We start from the raw sequence: 17,710 nt of genomic DNA on the forward strand, positions 1-17,710 counted from the left end.
AATATCACCCCACGAATCGTGGCTTTATAGGTTTCCCACATAGAAAACGCATCCTCCACTGTATCGCTGTTTTCTTTAAAGTAATGGTCTGTAGCCTTATGTAACCACTCCACTTTCAGTAAGTTTAGATTTTTAAGTACATTTACACATGTGAATGGTGAATAGCGCAAAGTAGTAATGTCACTCAAAAGTTTAAGAGTAAACTTGCATGTGTTAATTTTCTCATGCAGAAGTTTACCTTTGTGAATAGGCCCCTTAAAGTTTGCAGATAGGACATTCAATCAAAAAAAGAGGTAATATCCCATTCGCCAAACATGTGGTTCCCACACTATTTTTACAATCGGGGAACTGTGATGTTTCTAATGGTGGACCCTACAATCGCTCCACTGGTTGTTTAATGTATCATTTCACCTCCTTTCATTTTATGAATTGCACTTTTTTTTACCATCTGGCTGGGACTATTTAGTGAATGCAGAAGCCATCTTGGAAAGAAAGTTCCAACCTGAAAAGCAATAATTTGAATTATAGTCAAATACTTACTCAAAGAATGATCTAGAAATAAATTGTGTAAATGTTCTATTTTTTTGTCTAGCTTCTACTTTTAAAGAAAAAAACAGCACAAAAAATAGAATTGGATTTATTTTAAATATAGAATTTAGATACTTTTTCCAGCGTCGTGCTTCATTTGTGAAGTTGAGTCAGCCAGTTTCTTTTTAATTTCAGCTTGTTTTGTTTTTCTGTCTGCTCTATGTGCAAATATGGTCCTTCCCACAACATCGTCCATCAAAATCCCCCCTTACCCGGCCCCACTGCCCCACCGCTGTTAACTGCACGGACCACGGCTGCTTGCAAATCTGGGGCAGCGTTAAAAAGCAATGGGTGTTGTGATGGAACGGCCACAGCAACACCCATTGCATGCCTCTTTCATGCAGATACCTGCATGAAAGGGTACCATATTTACAAAGCAGCATTAAGCCCAAAAAGTGGCTTAACCCCACTTTGTAAATATGGAGACGGGCATAGCGCCACCAGAACGTCGCTAAAAGTGACGTTCTAGTGATGCTATCCCCTTGCAAATATGCCCCTTAACATGCACCATTTTTTTCCACAAAAACAATAGGGCAACACAATTCGAAAGCCATTGCTAGTAATACTAATAAAGAATGCATTTTTTCATTTGTCAGTGAAAAAGAAGTGATGGAGGTGGTGATAAGGATTCTAGGGTATGCAGATTCTACACTAAGGATTTTGAGTCTACAGACATTCTGCTAAGTTCTTGTCTGCACAGTTGTAGAAGAGTATTATGTAAGAATAGTTGCTTATAAAGAAGTTTATTTATGTTGCATAAGATTGCCATACATCACAAATAAACTATCAATACAATTTATTCTGTTTTATGTTATGTAAAAAAGTAGTTTAAAGTCAACAAAGACATCTAGTACCAAGTTGTGAGATTACACCTTTGTAAGCATCCACTAACCAATTGATTTGCTGCAACCTTGTACTGCCTACTCAACACGAAGATCTTGACAAGGCTCATCCAACTGCATCCGAGAGCTCCAGACTCAACGGTGACATCTAGACCAGTTTATAGGATTGAACCCTTGTGCTGCTTAATTATCTGGTGGCATCTAGTAACAGCGGGTGCACATTGATGCCAGAACTAATACTTTTGCCATGCCTGTTACAAAGTGCCTCAATAAACAATTGCAGCCCACTCAGTTGCAGGCAACAAGGTGGTACATACTTTTTGAAAAGATCTGTAAGATCTGCTGTCTCCACATTGTCACAATATTTTAGATTATGCTTTAATGGGCGGAACTGGATTTCTTTATCAACCACAAGCCCAATTGTGATATAAATATTGGAACATAGTCATATTTTCAAAGTTGAAAAATCACCCAAAATGTGGGATTCCAGAAGCTTGTAATGTATTCTCCTCATCCTGGTAAAGAGACATACTATACCCAACTAGGAATCCACCATTGTCTAAATTAAAAAGGTAAGCTCTCTTTACTGGACAGTAATAGAGCTAATTTTGAGATGATCAATAGGTAGCTAAAATATGCAGCTAAAATATTCCATTCACATTAATTCCCAGATACACACAATTTCCACATAGCAAGGAGAAGCTGCAATCTGGGAGGACTGCGTGAATGGCAGATCTCTTGGACTGTATTAATTGTACACTTGGGGCCAGATGTATTATAGTATAGCATTTCCCTTGCGTCACACATGGTGTTGCAAGAGCAACGCAATGCTAAAGTCAGATTTACCAAGCAATGCAAGGCCATCTTGCATGGTCCTGCATGCATTACTTTGCCCTGGCAAGGTGTTCCGTGGGTGGAACGTGGGTGTTCCCAAGCATCCACCAATGAATTTGAGCTCAATTCCAAATTTACCAAGGTAAATTCTGCAGCACACTTAGAAAGAGGGAAAAACCTCAGAGGACTGTTTTTGTGCAGGAACGTGCTCCTTCCTGCACATAAATATTGATGCCTGCAATGCAGGCACCCTTGCACCATGGCATAAGGGTTCCTGTGTCGGCTTTAGGCAGCTGATTTTGCATCACTGCAAGCAGAGAGCAGGAAAGGGCCACATATTAGTAAATATGGCTCATTCCAGTCCTCTCTCTTTCACGCAGGAAGTTGACTTGCTGTGTTTCATTGCGTCGCAGATCGATAAATCTGGTCTTGAGTGTTTGTCTGTGCCCCTCAGATGATGACACAAACAAAAAGAGGGTCCCCTCTGAGTGCTGGAGCCTGCTGACCTTTGCATTCACCACTGGAGGGCTAAATGCCTTCTTATGGGTGTGCAGAACAACCAACTCTGGTCGGGCTTTCTCAACACACCCCAGAGTGACATAAGCTGACTTAGGGCAGGCCATCCTTCTGGTAAGTATGTAAACCCTCAAGCTTGAGGAGCTAAGTTTAGAAAATGCCCTGGGTGCTCTACAAACTGCACTCCCTTAGGGAAATATTTCCTTCAGCCCATGTTTTGTGACTTGAGAAAGCCCACATGACAATGAGCACAGTACTGCAAGAGAATGATATGTGTAGGATGCAATGGCTTTCTTGTGTAACATTAAAGAGTTCTTCACCCAAAAAAACAGGAAATGTCTCGCTTCTTTCTGCAACAAGCATGTATTCTATTATTTGAGTCAATGCTTCTTTAGTGTGAAATGTGGCCTATTTTACAGCAGGTTGTTTTTTTTAAAAGTCGATTTTGAGTTAGGACACATTTCTAAAACGGTGTTAATTAGCCTAGGAAAATTGTAATTAAAATACACATAAAAAGGGGTCACAAATGTTGCATTAACAGCACTGCTAATTTAAAGTTGTAATTAATTTAAAGAATTTCTGATAAAACTTAGTTATGTGAGTACAACCCCATCATCCGTAAATATTATGTTTTTCACTTACAATAAATGGCCTAACTTATCTAGGTTTACTGGCTAATGTATCGCTTAGTCAGTTTTCATATTTAATTTAACTGCTATAAAGTAATATCCATATTTCTTGTCATTTATCTTAATATTTGTACATGGTGATTTAATATTGTACAGATTTCTAAATCATGACAACAGCTTGCAAGAAAAAAGTTGGCAGCATTTTAAATATTGTCATTCTTTGCCAGCACGAGGATCTCTGCCCATGTTCTCTATACTAAAATGTTCTAGTGAGTGCTTTAACTTATTGGTGAAGACAATCTGCAAAAAACCACACTGCTTTGCGAGACAGAAACGGCCCCACAATTTAAAGTGTGTGGTACAGATCGTACCTGAGAAGCAGGCCTTTACCCGGGACCACTGGCGGAAGCATACAAATACTATTGCCTCTACCTTTCCACCCATCGCAAAAGAAAATAGTTCTACAAGAAACATGGGAGCATATGTACAAGCCCCTATCGCCACCCCGTCACCCATATTGACGTTGTGGTGGCGATAGGGGCTGCGCCTTATGTACAAGGCAGCCTTAAGCCACTTAACGTGGCTTAACGCTGCCTTGTACATTAGGCCCCCTTTCACTCTATGGATAGCATGTAAGGGGTGGGCAGTGGGTGTTGTGGTGGGCGTTCCACCACAACACCCATCGATTTTGACGCTGCCCCCTATGTACAAGGGTGGCATACATAGCAGGCAGCGCCAAAATTAAGACCAGGTAAAAACTGGTCTGAAGATGGCGAAATGAGGAGAAATGCATTATTTCTCCTTGTTTTGGCTTTTTCCATGTGTGCTGCTTTGTGCAGCACACATGGAAAAAGCAAAATGCCCTGGTTTGTTTATGTACATGAAGGTTTTCCTTCCTGTACATTAACAAACTTAGTAAAAAAATGCCATTTTGTCACTTTCGTGTATGCTGCACCTTCCTACACATAAACAATTCTCCCCTGCACGCAGACACCTTTGTAATCTGGTGCAAGGGTGCCTGCGCTGGCGTTAAGTTGCTAAACATAGCGCCATCGCCGGGGGAAACGCAAGGCTGCACCACATTCTTGTAAATATGGTGTAGCCTTGCGTTTCAGAAGTGGAGGAGAGAGGCGTTAAGCCAGGAAGGCTAACGCCTCTCCCCCATGTTGTAAATATTGCAATATGAACCGCTACTCCGTGGATTTATGAGCAAAATTGGACGAAGTAGAACTTGTCGTAGAAGAAAGAATTGCTTGAACAAAACCAACGCCATAATATGCAGATAAGGCTCTTCCGCTAAGGCGGAGGAGCGCCGCCCAATGCTTTTCGCAATGTAAATAAAGGAAAAATAAAATGAACTTGATGTTATTATCATTTTATTCTTTCCTGCTGCGGCAGCTTTGTGGGGCGGGCTAGTCTGCTCACAGAGCGAGGGGTGAGTGGTGCGCACTCGGTAAGTGCGCATGAATGTTTGGCCAGCCGTCATGGGCCGGCCAAACAGTCATGCACACTTTGCATATTCTCCACCCAGGCTGTATTTAGAAGGCGAAACAGTAAAAACTAACAATATCCTAGTACCTACTGGACCACATGTGGTTTTTGTCCATCCCAGTGACTTGCTCACTCTGTTGGTATTTCTATCAAATATAACTACCTTTTCTTTGTGCGATGTAGCAGCGGGTGGGTACTGGGGAAAAGCTAAGGTTCATACTGATATTTCCTATTGGTATTTCAAAGCTTGATACTATATCTTTTGATTTGGATAATAGCTTTATTCATTTTCTAAACTTGTAATTAAAAAGTTGGGGTGAAGAGTCAAGGCTTACTAGAGGAAGTGGTAAAAGGATTAGAAGACAAATATAGTCTGTCTGTGGCGGGGCTGGTGACCTGTGTGTGTTCCCTGCTGGTCCTGTCGTTTGCTGCGGGCTCTCCTTCGCCTGCATCTCCCTCCCGCCGCCGCGTTTGGCACCCTCGCGGCCGCGGTTGGAAGGGGGACTACATTTCCCGGCGACCACTGCTTCCAGGAAGTTCCCGCCCACTACCCGCCACCCGCGCCTGGAGGCGCTACAAAATCCAGCCTACCCTCGGTGGAGCGGGGGTCTCGTGTCTGTCTGTGGCGGGGCTGGTGACCTGTGTGTGTTCCCTGCTGGTCCTGTCGTTTGCTGCAGGCTCTCCTTCGCCTGCATCTCCCTCCCGCCACCGCGTTTGACACCCTCGCGGCCGCGGTTGGAAGGGGGACTACATTTCTCGGCGACCACTGCTTCCAGGAAGATCCCGCCCACTACCCGCCACCCGTGCCTGGAGGCGCTACAAAATCCAGCCTACCCTCGGTGGAGCGGGGGTCTCGTGTCTGTCTGTGGCGGGGCTGGTGACCTGTGTGTGTTCCCTGCTGGTCCTGTCGTTTGCTGCGGGCTCTCCTTCGCCTGCATCTCCCTCCCGCCACCGCGTTTGGCACCCTCGCGGCCGCGGTTGGAAGGGGGACTACATTTCCCGGCGACCACTGCTTCCAGGAAGTTCCCGCCCACTACCCGCCACCCGCGCCTGGAGGCGCTACAAAATCCAGCCTACCCTCGGTGGAGCAGGGGTCTCGTGTCTGTCTGTGGTGGGGCTGGTGCCCTGTGTGTGTTCCCTGCTGGTCCTGTCGTTTGCTGCGGGCTCTCCTTCGCCTGCATCTCCCTCCCGCCGCCGCGTTTGGCACCCTCGCGGCCGCGGTTGGAAGGGGGACTACATTTCCCGGCGACCACTGCTTCCAGGAAGTTCCCGCCCACTACCCGCCACCCGCGCCTGGAGGCGCTACAAAATCCAGCCTACCCTCCGCGTCGCGGGACGCGCGCGGGCTGAGCCCGGGCTGAGCCCAGGCAGAGGGCGGGCCGTCTGTGGCCGTCAGTGGACGACAAGGGACGGGACGGGCTTACCCCCTGAGTACAACGCCATACCATGGGTAAGCGCAAACTGCCATCATCAACCCTTAGGGGGACAGGGAAAGTGAAGGTGCCCCGCATTACTACTACATCAAATAATATCATGTCGTACCTTACCTCTGCTGTGGGGAAACTTAATCAAGAGATTGCTGAGACAGAACGGGAACTAGGGCTAAAAAAAAGTTGTTTGGATCCCATTGTGTCTCCACTGCTCAGCAGACAAGTCATTCCTTTGGAGCCCGTGATTAACATCATCCCTTCTTAGGATATATTACCCCAGGTTCAATGTTCTACAACAACTCACGGGGTCCTCACTCCTTTGTGTACTGACACTGCCCTAAGCCCCACACGAGAGGCCACCGGTACAGCCACTAAGCGTGCTAAAAGGTTCCCAAAGAGACCACTTAAGAAGAATGTGCACTATTTTTCAAAATCTCGTCCGGCTACAAGTAACTTTGAATCCCGTCTAAAGGATATGGTGGAAAAAGTACTCACGGACAAGTTAGAAACCACTCTTGTTCATATTGCTAATGATATTATTGAGACTTTGAGAGAATGTGTGGCGGAAATATTAGGGAAATGTGATCAGATAAGTAAACTGGTATCTTTAACACCACTGGATTGCCCGCAATCGGAAATTTTAGGGAGTACGGCTAACCACGATCCACCCAGGCACAGGATAAGCCTTTAGCATTAAGACGGCCCTCACCTGCACACACTCAATTGCAGCCAAAACCTCCTAAAATTATCACCCTGCAAACTAAGAATAAGAATAAGGTCCCTAGGCAATTAAGCCATGAAGAGGGTAGCCCCATTGCCTCCCCGGTAAACATTGTTGCGAACAACGGCGGCACCTCACAGGGTGTGACAAGGTTATGTATAAAGCCCCGTGTTAATTTACCACCTGAGGCAACTCCGTTCGTCGCTGTACTAGTAAATATTCCACCTTTAAAACTAGAGGAGGAAGAGTCACAGGGTACCCTACTAGAGAATGTCAAGTTATGGTGCGATGAAAACTGTACAGGGTCAAAAAATGTATCTTCCCACGTTATGACAGCGAGACGAGTTGACTGGCTGGGCCCTACGTCAAAAAAACTACCGGGAGATTGCATTATTGTAAATTTTAATAGACCCAATGTGGCTGCTCGTCTGTTCTGGGATTCTTCTGCTTTTAAGGCAGGAGGGGTTCGTGTGGTTCCTTTAGGTTATTTTTACCCTCAACCATATCCCCCTAAATCATCCTTATGTGATGGTGGCCAACACGAAGCTCCGAGACGCCCAACTGATTCCTTATCTTGGCCCTTACAGACACCAGGTTTCATCCAAAGACATATTGATGTCACCAGACTAACTAATAAGGCCCCCTTGGAATTATCAAATAGGTATACAGCCTTATCTCATCTGGACGAAAATGATTGACTGACCTGCCATGCCGATCCTAAGCCACAGTTGCATGGAACGCCTACTGTCGACATAGGAGCTGGCAAACCAGTTAAAATCATAAGCTGGAATATTGCTGGGCTTCGCTCGAAGAGGGCTGACAGTATATGGATGGAACAAATTAAGGAGTATGATGTTGTGGCACTCCAGGAAACCTGGGATAGGGAATGCAATTTTTGGATAGATGGATATATATCGTATTTTGTAGCTGCTTTAGCAACAAGTTCAGGGAGAGATAGAGGGGGGCTTTTGTTGCTGATCTCTGTGAAACATATGGGAACCGCAAAAATCCTTTTATAATGCCCCTTGTGGTACACATTGTAACGAAAATATCAATGCACTGGCAAAGTTTTTAACAAATTACAAGAACGGTCAAAACACTTTTGTTCATTTAATCCTCCTATAGGATTTTAACACACATTTGTGCCAGCTAAATTGTCATTACAGGGATACAACTGATACTGATCTCTTGCCCTATGCACATTTTGAACATTCAATAAAGGGTGCTGCTTTAGAAGATTTACTGTCCGATGTTGATCTAGCTGAACCGCAGTTTTTTGACATTAATGACCGGGTAGCTACATATAGTGCTAGGAACAGTAATACTATTATAGATTTTATATTTGTCTCTCCTGGCTTGCTGCAAAATGTCATTTTTTATAATGCAATTCACGCTGCATTCAGTGATCATAACCCAGTATTACTAGAACTACGTAACAATAACCCATATCTACTTAATGATAATATAAACATAAATTCAGTACCTCCCTTGGAAATATCCGTTCAGGATCAGGGGAGACGGCTAAAATGGAATAAAATAATCCCAGAGGCTTTTTATATCTCATTGAGTGATAAGGTGGGTAAGGAAATTAATAATTGTTTGGATCCGCTAAGGTGGGGTGGAGATATTATCTCCTCCTTTGACTCAATCTGCCAGCAGGTGGCTGTGGACTTAACATGCAAGACACTACATAAGGTGCAAAAACCACATGGTTGGTTTGACCAAAAATGCTCAAAAGCCCATAGAGACCTACTGATGGAACTGAAAAAGAGTCCTAGAGATAATGTAGAAGTGGCCAGGCTAAGGAAATGTTATAAAATGACTGTTGAGTCCCGTAAGAATGTCATAAAAAAAAACGCCTGGGACTCCTTGTATGACAAGGCTAGCCTTAAGAACAGATCTAAATTTTGGGAAATAATTAATTTTCCACTTTTTAATGACAAGGAAAACACCCCGCTTGAATCAAATATATCTGAGCGTGAATGGCTAGACCATTTTGGGAAAATTTATGGCAATGGCCTCCCAGCAGATGTCTTTGTTCCGATCGTGAGTAACCAAGAGGAGCCCCCATTGAGATTTACAATTAAAGAAACACAAAAGGCTATCGAGGACACGGTTGCTCATAAGGCCCCTGGCCCAGACGGAGTACCTGCTGACTTGTTTAAGGCACATCCTAATATTTGGTCCGTGGTTCTTACTAATGTATTTAACATGGTCTGTATCGATAATAGCAGATTACCTACTTCCTGGTCACGGGCGATTATTGTCCCGATTTTTAAGAAGGGCCAGAGGGGGGACCCTAGATGCTATCGGCCCATATCTTTATTGGACTCGTCCTTTAAAATTCTAGGGAAGGTCATTTTGTCTAGGATCTCCTCTTGGGTTACTAACAATGACATCATGTGTAATGCACAGTATGGTTTCCGAACTGGTCGAGGCACCGAAGACCAGTGCCTGAATTTACATCTAATAGTTAGTAAATACACTGTAGCCACAAAAGGGGCAATCTACCTGGCCCTCATGGACTTGTCCACAGCTTTTGACCTAGTTAATAGGTCGAAACTGTGGACAATGCTCCTGGAGCTGGGTTTAGATCGGGCGCTGGTGAGCTTCCTGGCGGAGCTATATAGAGATCTAACAGCGGTCATTCGCATGACTCAAGACGGGAAGTGTTCCGCTGGCCTAAAGTCCGGCAGGGGAGTTCGCCAGGGGTGTATTCTGGCCCCAATGCTATTTTCTCTATATATAAACTCACTGGGTTCCTCCTTGGCGGCTGCATCCGTTGACGTTCCATGCATGAGAGGAACACCAGTGCCGGTTTTATTATATGCTGACGATACGGTGCTGCTGTCAAGGACCCCAATAGGCTTACAACATCTGCTAAATTCTTTTTGGGACTTTATGCAAAATCTGGACCTAGTAACAAATGTAGAGAAATCGCATGTCATGGCCATAGGGAAAGGTAGGAAGAACATGAGAACCCTTTCTTGTAATGGCCTAGTAATATCGAGAGTGAAAGTATTCACCTATCTTGGTGTAGTGTTTGATGACATTGGGTCTTGGGTACCCCAAGTTGCTCTTAAAGTAGCAACCGTGAAAAGATCCTCGGCGGCTATATTAGGCTTTGCCAAAAGACTGGGTGGCAAACCAGCTGAGGCCATATTGATGATTTATAGATCTAAAACCCTAGCCATAGCAAGGTACGGGGCAGGTATTTGGGGCTATAAAGATCTAGCACCGATACAAAGAGAAGAAAATAAATTTCTTCGATCTGTTTTGGGTCTCCCCCAATCTACATCATCCTTTGCAGCTCATACGGAGCTCGGGATAGGGTATATTACTGATATTTTAAATTTGGCACCGCTTTTACTCTGGATCAGAACCTGGCTGAACCCTAACCTTACACTGAACCACAAGATCATTAGAGATTGTATGGAGAGGGATGGAGTGGCGGACATTGTGTGGTTGACTTTTATTAAAACATCTGCAGTACTTCTGGGTCGCCCTGAATTATATCTGAATCTGGAAAACCTTACTAAAGAAGATATTACATGGGTAAAAACACAATTTATAAATCTACGTGAATTAGAACGAGAAGCAAAGGAAATTACAAAGCCTACAGTTAGGTCACATTTTTTGCTGATCTCGTCCTTGTCAATTCAACCCTATCTGACTATCGTTACCAGACCCTATCATCGGTGGCTCCTAACAAAATTCAGATTTAATCAAGCTCATTTTTTGTTGGGAACTTATGAAAAGTGGTGTCACCCAAAGGAAAACGCACCTTGTGACTGTGATAATTTTTCTGATCAGGACCAGACACATTTTGTGTTTTTCTGTTCTTTCTTTTCTGAAAGTAGGAAAAAGTTCATTAGACCGCTGCTAAGGGAAAAGGGGTTTGTACAGTTTAAACCTGCATTGTATTATCTTCAATTAATGGAGACCCCTTTAGTAATGTTTGGCGTAGCCAATTTTCTGATTGCCTGTATCCGTGCTAGAAGGAAAAGACTCAAGCTGAATGTAGGTTCTGGTTTTGTAAATGTTTACCCGAGATCGTATGACATAATCTAATTCAATCCTCCTGTAATACATGAAATATTGGGGTTATGAACCATGTCATATTTGCTACTATAAATTTTAGTATGTGTGGATTTATATGTATATGTCACTGACCTTTTATATATTTAAAATTTTATCTGTATAATACGCTCCGGAAACTTTTTAACTCTATGTAACCGTATAGTATACTTTTATGATTTTTAAATAATCGAATAAAGTGCTTTTGACTTGAGTATAAAAACGAATCACACTTAATAAATTCTGTCTATGACCAAGATATTTCATTTAATATGAGCTGATTTAAAAGAGAGGGATTTAGAATGCACTGTACCACTGGATTCAAGCTAGTCTGGCCGATGAAGGGTGATGCCCTGAAACTGGTCCCAGGATGCTTGTTTCCGGTCCAGGAAGGACCTGGCTTGGCAGTTCGGGCTGGACTGTTCCCATGAAGAGCAGGGTCAAGACTGATTTGCATATGGCTGGATCCAAACTGGGGTGGTGTGGTGAGCAAAAGAACAATAGATTAAACCCAGATCCTTGTGACTGTGGGGGAATGTTTGCATTACTCAACATTCCATCCATCAATTGTTCTTTTTACTTCTAGAAGTAGACATCTCTCTATGCTTATGACTCTAGTGTTTTGCAGCGTGACTCTGATCCACATCTAGGGCAGAGTGACAGCCACTCTTTGTGCATACTTTCCAGACAGCCATCACACAGGAGTGGCTGGGTGCATCTGCATATTGATAGCCTTCCTGGGCAGGGAGCGGGAGATGTCATTCACACCTTACATGTCAATAGGCTGGGTCCTGACCTCACACAAAGGGATGATTTACTCCCTACTGATGTCTGGAGCCAGGGCTGGGTTGAAAAAGGGTGTGTTACACTAAAAAGGGTTTGTTTGAAGTTGCCCCTTGAACAAAAACATTTTGGAATATAAGTACAGGGCTCTGAGCCCATGTTTTCAGAGCACTTTTGGAACTGGGAGTGAACCTGTGCCAGACGGACTGCTGCGCTGCTCAAAGAACTCATCTGGATTGCTCTTCTGCCATTGTCCTGTTGCCTGCTATCTGCTGGGTGGCCTAATGGACTCACTGGATTGTTTTTCTGTTTTCTGCCCTGCTGCCAGCTGCTGCCAGCTGCTCCGTGATTCTGGTTTGCCAGAGGACTGCTGTTTACTAGGATGAACCGTCATTAGGACTACCTTCCCTTTGTGCTGGCTGGCTAATTGCTAGCCCCCTCTGTGTCCTGCACCTAGTGTTCTTCAGGGGATGGCTGGAGGATCCTTCTCCCTCAGAGCCCCTGTGCTGGGGGGATTCTGAGGTTGACACTATTATCCCTGCAAATCTAGTCCATAGTGAGCATTTCATTTTTAATTCCCAAGAACCACAAAGAAGTGTGTTGCGAGTGATTTACTTTTCAGCACTATGCTCTGCCTTGGGTTCGACTAAAGTTTATCGCATGTTGGGTGCTTCTGGTAAACTCGGTCCAGCATTTTTACTGACCCATGCTGCTTCAGGCAGAGTGTGGGCGAGCCTCTCAGCCTCCTTGGTAAAATTGATGAGGTAATGGGCAGATTAGTGCAGCCCACATCTTCTTTGCAAGGAAGCTCCGTACAAGGGAGCCAATCCCAGCATGGCTCCCTTTGCCACATGGGCCCCAGCCGAGAAGATTGCTGCTATGTCGTGACCTGCTTCTCCTGCTGCTCACTGCTCCTCAACTCGCTCTTGAGGAGAAAGGGAGTCAGGACCCTGGGGGAGCCTTCAGCTGTCGCACGCTCATTCGCAGGTTGCTCTGCCATTGCAAAATGGTCCGGTGCAACTCTGAGGAGGTGCTGGTGATTGCCCACACTTGTGCTGGACTGGTGGGGCACACCTGATGCCCCCTGCCCTTTGTTATTGTTCGCCTGCAACCACTTGAGGGCTGGTGTGGTAGCCTGTACCCCTCAGCTGTTTTTTTTAAATTCTCTTTTGTTGACAGTAATTCATGAATTATGCCCTGAATTCAGCAGTGAAATCACCACTAGGAGCTTGGCGAACGTTCGTTTACCATATACCCTATAAGCTGAGAACAAGTGCACTATAATGGTGTGTACACTGGAAGATTAGATGATTTTCCAGAAATTACTGTATGGTGGTTAATAGAAGCGCAGGTATGCTGTGCTTATGTTGGCCAGATAACAATATGTGATTTATAGGCCTGGGCAAAAATTTCGTTCCGTTCGCGGAAATTGCGATAATTTGACATTTTTGCGTTCCGCGGAGAGCGCGAAAATGTCAAAAATTCCGGTTTCCGCAGCTTGGCGATAATTTGTTTCTTGCTCGCGCTGTAAAATGATACATTCTCGCGCGCGCGCGATCGCCTTACCTGAATCCCTGCGTTCGCCGACAAGTTTTCTTGATCCGGTCGCGTTCTCCATGAGATGTTGTATTGTTTTTAGCCATTTGCGCTGTCTCGCGACAGTTCGCGCCCGCAGTGACGTCATGCGTCGCGCGATCACGTCTTTCTTCTCGCGATCATGCACCGCGAGAACAACTCAAAACAAGATGGCCGCGCCCGCAAGCAACCACATGGGTAAGTTGGCGACCCGCAACCATGCAGAAAATCTCGCGAACATGCCGGAAAAAAACTTCCGCATCTTCGCGATATTTCTGCTTGTTTGCGATAATTTTAAACATTCTCGCGATAATTTGCGAAGGTTAATTCCGCAAATTCCGCCCACCCCTAGTGATTTACCATTTACAGTTCTGTTTTACTTGCCCAGAGGTAGGGATTTATATGCTTTCCCTCTACGGTCTAAACTGCTGCATTTCATGTCCTGTTTTCTAGTATGTGTTGCTTTCCTTCTTGCATTGTAAGGATGTGAGTACTGGCTCAGGAATTTCATAGTACGTACAGTCTTTATGATCTACGTCGTTTGGTGCACAGTATTGCTGATTCATGCATCTTTATTTTACAAACTGTACATTTCATGTCCTGATATTCCACTAAGTGCCATTGAGCCTTGCATTGTCAGGATAATGAGTATTATCTCAGGATTTGCATAGTGTGTGCTGTATTTATGATGTATGTTGTGTTGGTCTATGTTTTATGTACAATATATACTGTATGGAGAATATTTAGAAGCCCCTTGCACCGCCGGTGCATTGCTTTCTGTGATGCTCCGGCGGCGCAGTGTGGTGCTCAATATTTACAAGGACAGGTAATGCCACCATGCATGGCCGTTGGTGTCCTTTTATATATGGTCCCTTTTCACGCAACACTTTGCTTGAAAGGGGCAATCCATGGGTGTTGCTGTGGGTGTTCCCACCCAACACCCGTGGATTCTGACGCATTCCCAGATTTACAATGTTTCATAAACCTGAGAATATATTAGAATCTACGCCTCCCCAGGGGAGGCATAAGGAGGCACAGTGAAGATAAATACTTCTATTTCTCCTCGTTCTTTCCCCTTTCTATGTGTGCTGCATTCTGCACCATGCACAGAAAGAGAAAAACACCTCTTGTGATTGTTTTTGTGCAGGAAGGTGTGCCCTGACTAGAGTGGTGGGTTTTACCTGGCTTAGGTGGATATCCTAGTAAACCAGAAACTCAATTTCTAACAATGTTTAACATGTTTAACATGGACACCACAATCGAAGTTTTCCTTATACACGCTGTGGGTTTAATTTCCCAGGAAGCTGAGCTTGTGGAACGTCTCCTCTCACATGATGACTTGGATCTTTTAACTGGCCTAGCTCGTACTTCATGCCCCACACCTGCCGATTCCCCTGATGTGCTTTGGCACTCCTCCTGAGACTTTTGCTCCAAGTACCAGCACGGCTCTCATTAGCCCCACAGAACCTGCAGAACCGGTGGCTAAATGCCCTAAAATAGCCATGGCGAAGTTAACCAGGTGATAAAACCAGTTGACTTACATACCACTTCATCAATCATTGAGTTACCCCCTGCTAATACTCATGGCTCTCATGTTAACATCGATCTCTTATGTGCCAAGCTTTGCCCATTACAATTTACCTTGTGCACGCTGCACCGCCGAGTTGGTGATGCAGCGTGCGCAAGGTAAATTGTTGTATTTATTTCATTACTTACCTTACTCCTGTCCGTCGTATGTCGGACTCTACTACCCCACCCCAACCCTGTCCCTCCCGTGCTGCACCACCCCGCAGCACTCCATTGGCGAGCCGCCACTGGTTTTGTTACCCCTAGCTCTGCCTTTTGTACAGCGGTTTGCAAGTGTCACAAAGGAGGCGGGGCCTGCTATCTAACGTTTGTACCCCTTACCCATCTCTAAACAGAGCAAATAGGAGAGTATTGAGAGGCTAGTGATGGGGGAACAGTGAAAAGGTACATGGTGTTGCAGCCCATGACTCACATGTTTATAGCCCTGACATTAAATGGTCAAAAACAAAAGTTCAAATGTCAGAAAGTCTAATTTACTTAAAATGATGTTCGGTAGAGTATATTTGCATGTTTGTAAAGCAAGGAAAAAAACAAGCTTGAATTCAGTAACCTAGCCTTAATGCATTGCAACACGAATAATATATTTTTCTCACACCGTGACCTTGGTAGTTCAAAATATTTCCTTGGTCAAACAGGAACAAGAACCTTACTGAACTTCAGTAAAACATTTCATGATTAATGGATGCATTTTATAGTAGCTCCCAGACTGTCATTTCAGAATATATTGTCTATTGTTCGGTAATTGTTACTAACCTTCAGTAATATGAATACCCTGTCAACATAGGTGTCTGAAGTCATTTATAAACGATAAAAATAAAATCTTCATGAATGTTATTTCTAGTGTAGCACTAAAACGCTACATCATTTTACACTATTTGTTCTTCTTAATGTCTTGAAAATATGATGCAAAATGAGTGCACAAAATATATAATCAGATTAAGTATAATTTAGGTCAAGGTTACAGAGTAAAAGTACACCTTTCTTCTACTTTGAGGTTCATAAAATGATCAATAGCCTCTTACAGTGTTATAAATCATTTAGGGGTTTTCCGTTCATTTTATCTCATTGAACATGCTTCGGGAGAAAATGTCTTTGTTATATTTAGGATACATATTTTTATTCATTTACTTTTGTGTGGAGTAAAAATGAGCATTACAAATGTGCTCTGCATATTTTGGGAAGTCACTGCATTTGTTTTCAATTAGAATTATACTGCTGTGGCTTTTAAAAATTTTTTAAATTGCTGTAGCTGTCCAGAGTGAGCAATGTTGGAGCCTTGGCTGTGGCATAGCCCAACAAACCACAAACATGATGAAGGGATCCTTCAGAAGTAAAAAAAAAACACAACCATATGAACCAGAAATTTACGATGACCGATACCTGAGTTGTTCTTCGCTAGACACCATCTTTAAATCGTCCTTACACTAAAAGGTTTGAAGAGGAGTTGGATCAACACTGTGTATCGCACTTATACCCATAAAATATATAGAACCAGCTATCATACACATTTTGGGATAAAACCTCTTTATATCCTTCCACTGGCTCTTCTATTGACTAGTGTTCAACCTAAGGATTGCTTCTAAGTTCTTAAAGAAAGTGTCTGTTTCTCAGTTTCAGTTTTCTAGATGTTTTTAGGTCTCATAAAGTTTCGCTTTAGCCCTGTCCCGTCAGCAAGATAGCACTGGGTACAGTTTGGCATGACCTTCTGAGGTTCATCAACCACTGTGGGATCTCTATACTGATCCATCTAGATGTATTTGCTGAGTTTAACGATGTCAATTATTTCGCTCTGCTTCAGTGGCTACTAGATCATGGCCAAACTCTGTTGTCCTGTAGCTTGTTTGCCTCCTGTTCATTTTTTGAAGTGTGAGGAGCCTGCAGGGTTAATCAGGCCCATCCTTTCCACCTAATGTACTTTATTTCAGGAGGTATTATCATCCAGATTCTCTCCATCCTCAGTGGAATCCATCTGTTTCATGGTCCCTACATTTGCCATCATTAGATTACAAGACCTCTCAAACATGTAATCATCAGCCCTCCCTCCAGATATCATTGAAGAGGACTGCCTGTTGAGGTTTATCATATATCTTCATAGTTTTGAAAGTCTAGTTGAAAGCTGCCAAGACAGAATTATTATATTTGTTATTAAATCCAAAAAGGTGTAGATTTTTGATCGTCCTTGTCAATGGGACCATAGTTGTAAAGAAAGGAAATGGAGCAAATCAAAGCTCCATTACAATAGACAAGGCTGCTGAATATCAAAAAGAGTTAATAATGGTGGTTAAAAAAAAACAACTTCATTTTCCCTACATTGTCTTACTCAAGTGATGTCATCAAAATTAAAAAAAATATATTTTGAACAGAAACTTAAAGTATCTGCTCCATTCATCTCATCCTCTACTCATTCTCTGTTGCTACCCCTTCATTTTCTTAGAAGCAAGTATCTGCCTCTGCTTTATCTGCAGCAGTATAAAAGTGTAAACCTTCAGACTTGCCCACTAATTGCAGCTCACTATTGTATGTAAAACAGAACAGCCTCAGACTCTTTTCAACTCAAAAAACCTTAATCATCAAGAGTGTTTCCTAAATATTTTCCCTGACATCATAAAAAGGCCTTGGTTTAACCTTTCACACAAA

The sequence above is a fragment of the Triturus cristatus genome, chromosome 10, assembly GCF_964204655.1.
Source record: "Triturus cristatus chromosome 10, aTriCri1.1, whole genome shotgun sequence".
NCBI lineage: Eukaryota > Metazoa > Chordata > Amphibia > Caudata > Salamandridae > Triturus > Triturus cristatus.